The following is a 4,128-nucleotide window of genomic DNA, read 5'->3' on the forward strand; positions in this document are numbered from 1 at the left end:
TGCGATAAATAAATAAGCTGAAAAAGAATGAATCAGGGATTGATAAATTAATGATCCAGATAAACTTATACGCTTAAGAAAGTGAGACGAAACAAGAATGAAAGCGAGATTAATGAATTTAATGGTCCAGATAGATATATTAATTATCTATTCAATTATAAATTAAATATTTTTAATTAATCTTTGATTAGTCAGCTTCCATAAAAAATGAATGGTTGAGAATTTAGTTGAATTGAATGATGGGGTCCCTCTGATAGATTCATTTTTGTAATTACATATATATATATTAAATATTTTTAATTAATCCTGACTGACTCAGCTTCCACAACAGAACAAAAAAAAATTATTGTCACGTCCCATTCTGAGCGTAGAGGTATGCAGATTGACTTTGATTTCCGACTTGGTGTTAGCAATATTTGCTTCCGGAGACTGAATATTCTGTAGTTTAATTTGCCTAAGCATCGCCCAACTTTGCTTTGATCTCCAACTTCCTTCCTTTTGCAATATTATATTTGCTTCCGGAGAGAGTATTCTGAAGCATTGCCGACTCAGAGGCAGCGACCATCAACGGCAGATCCACGATCATTTGGAGGTAATCAAATCTAGTATACATATCACTTTGCTATATTAATCCTTATATTTTGCCATCAATCAATAGTTCTATCTGCTACATGACGTGTGTCCTTGATGACTGCTGTCTTTGCTACAACTGCTGTCTTTGTTTTGTTTTGCAGCTCTTTTGGCTTGCAGATCTGAAAGAAGAACAAGGATCTGCGGCTGCTCTCTTCTGCAATCAAATGGCAGTCCCGCTAATAGTTGGGGGATGGTTCGCGCAAGCCTTCATCAAGAACTTGGTCGATATGGCCAGCGACAAAGCCATCCAACTGTTTGCCGAGCGCCGGGGTTTCGCGGAGGACATGGATAAGCTGCGCACGTCGCTGCTGGAGACTCAAATCATCCTTGACGTGGTGCAGAGTAGTGGGAGCAACGACACCAAGTGGAAGACATTGATGCAGAAACTCAAGGATGCTGCTTTTGATGCTGAGGACTTGATAGATGAGTTCCAATACCATGTCCTCAGGCAGAAGATCAAAGGCGAAGAAGAGGACAAGGCAAGTGGCTCCAGTACTGGCCTTCCAAACATTTTTTCTGCTGCAAAAAAAAAATTGTTTGGTTCTTCTCATTCCTTGGAGGAAGATGATATGAGAGCTAGAGTGAGGGAGATTCAAGGAAGGCTGGAGAAAATTGCTAATAGTGCGAAGGACATCATGAAAGTGTTACCACCAAATGATAGAGGAAAGCAACCTGAGGTGAAGTTTCAGGCCAGAGAATCATGCTCTTCCCCGGTGACGGACATATTGTTTGGCAGAGAGAAAGAACTGAATCAAGTGGTAGATTGGTTGTTGGGGTCAGCTAATCAGGTGGAACCTGCATCCGGATTTGTCAACGATACCTCCTCCGTCTTGCCCATTGTCGGGATCGGAGGGGTCGGAAAGACTACTCTAGCTCAGCATGTGCACCAAGACAGCAGAGTTCAGGATCATTTTCATCTCAAGATTTGGGTCTGTGTCTCTGACAATTTCACCGTGCAGGGACTAACTAAATCTATATTACAGTCAATAACTGGACAAAAACAATATGAGAATATGGGGTTGGAGCCTCTTCGAAAGATACTCCATGAGCATATTGCGAAAAAGAAGTTTCTGCTTTTTCTTGACGACGTGTGGAGCCATGATAAGAGTATCTGGGAGAACTTCTGTGCACTACTCAAAGTTGGAGCTCATGGTAGCAAAATCATTGTTACAACTCGAGATATGAAAGTTTCTAAAATGGTTAGCCTGGTGGAACCAATCTTGCTCGATGGTTTAAACGAAGATACCTTTTGGCAATTGTTCAAGAAATGCTCATTTGGCACACTCAACCCTGAAGACTATCCAGGGCTGGAAGACATTGGTAGAAAGATTGCTCACAAGTTGAAGGGCTCACCATTAGCTGCAAAGACACTTGGCAGGGTTCTGCAATCAAATTTGTGCCAGCAACATTGGACCACCATAATGGAGAGCGACATATGGAAAGTAAAACAAGATGAAGATAGCATTATGCCAGCTCTGCATTTAAGTTATCAATATCTTGATGAAAATCTGAAGCAATGTTTTGCTTTTTGCTCGTTGTTCCCTAAAGACTACAGATTCGATAAAGCTGAGTTGGTTCGAATGTGGATGGCCGAAGGTTTCATCGAAGACAAAAACACAAAGAGGATGGAAGATGTTGGAAGCGACTATTTTCTTGAGTTTGTTAACAGGTCTTTTTTTCAAGAATTCAGACATTATCATGGATATTATCGATTTGTGATGCATGACCTTATACATGATTTGGCTGAGATGATTGCTGAGGAAGAGACATGTAGAATTAAAAGTAACGAACAAACAAAGACGCTTTCCACAGTTCGGCATCTACGAGTAGCAGAAAGAATATTGCCGTTGGAGTTCTCTGGATACGACAAGTTGCGCACCTTGATGTTGAGAAATTCACCTCCCGATAGCCTCTTTGAAAAACTAAGAAGCATTCGCGTTCTGGATATAAGTTGGTGTGGCTTGCAGGAGTTATCTGAACATATTGGTAAATTGATTCACCTCCGTTACCTTGATTTATCATACAATTTTGAAATTAAAATTTTGCCTGACTCATTATGCGACCTTTATAATTTGCAAACTCTGAAGATACGACAGTGTGAAAAACTAGTGTCTGTACCACAAGAATTGGCTAAGTTGGTCAATTTGAGACACATTGATGCAGATGAAATGTTTTTGGTGATGATGAAGGATGTACGGAGACTAACTAATCTTCAAGAATTGCCAAAATTTAGTGTTCAAGAGGACGACGGACTCAAGCTTGGACAACTAAAGGATATGACACAGCTTCATGGAACACTTGGTATTTACAATCTTCAGAATGTTGTTGATAGCAAAGAAGCGCAGCAAGCTGAGTTAAAGAACAAAGTCCACGTAAAAGAATTGAAGTTGAAATGGAAAAGGAATTGTGAGAAGGATGCCAAGTTGGAAGAGGAGGTAATTGAAGGTCTGCAGCCACACGAATCACTTAAAATATTGAAAATTAGAGGGTACAATGGAGGTAGGTCGCCTAGTTGGTTGATGCCAAAAGTTCTATCCAATTTGGAAAAACTTCAATTAGTAAATTGCAAGGGATGGGATGACGTTCTGCCATTTATTGGTCAACGTTTGCATCTAATTGCACTTCGCATGGAAGGCATGCCTGCTTTGAAACAACTGAGTCATGAATTTGAAGGCAAGTGTTTTCCAAAGCTGGAAGTGCTTGAGTTATGGTCTTGCCAGCATTGGAAGAGTGGTCTTGGACTGAGGGCAAAGATCTATTTCCCTGCCTGCGTAGACTTTGTGTTGAGATTGTCCCAGACTAAAGACATTACCTCCCTTCCCTCTTTCCCTGGAATCGTTGACAATAGATCGCTGTCCCAGGCTCATATTAAATAGCAAAACGGAAGATGACGAGGACGGTGGCTGCCATCTACCGACTTCACTCAAGGTATTGTTTCTGAGCAAACTGTGGCAAATATGAAGAACTTTTGCCAGACTGCTTGCACAACCTTTGTTTAGTTACTCATTTGTTAATAGGCCATTGTCCACACATAACGTCTATTCCTCCTGTACAATTGGTAAAACTGCAATATTTGTGCATCTATAACTGTGATGAGTTGAGACTGACTGTAGGACTCCTTAAATCCCTCGAGAATTGATGATCGAAAGATGTCCTGAGTTGAGATGGATGGAGCGCTTAGGACTCCTCAAATCCCTCAAGGAATTGAAGATCGTAGGATGTCCTAAGCTGGTTCAGTTGGATGTAGAAGATGAGCAAGCAGGGAGCTTGTCATCTCTGCGTACATTATGCGTGGACAACACTGCTCTCCTTAAAATGTTTCCTCTGAGAAACTCACTGTCATTCATCACAGAACTTACAATTGAATCATGTTCTGAGGAGGTGATGTTTGAGGAGGCGATATTGATGCAAAGCCTCGCTGCTGTTACATCTCTAAGATTCATTTATTGCGAGAAACTACAATCTCTTCCTACAGAGCTGCTGCATTGCCTTCCC

The 4,128-nt window shown here is 41.0% G+C and overlaps 1 pseudogene; it reads left to right on the plus strand.

The window, feature by feature from the left end:
• The first annotated feature begins 733 nt into the window (after nt 1-733).
• LOC141833984 (putative disease resistance protein RGA1) overlaps nt 734-4,128 on the plus strand; it is a 10,052-nt pseudogene continuing 6,657 nt past the window's right edge.

This window comes from Curcuma longa, chromosome 8 (genome assembly GCF_044706935.1).
Source record: "Curcuma longa cultivar G26 ecotype Majalengka, Jawa Barat chromosome 8, ITB_CL_G26_1.1, whole genome shotgun sequence".
NCBI lineage: Eukaryota > Viridiplantae > Streptophyta > Magnoliopsida > Zingiberales > Zingiberaceae > Curcuma > Curcuma longa.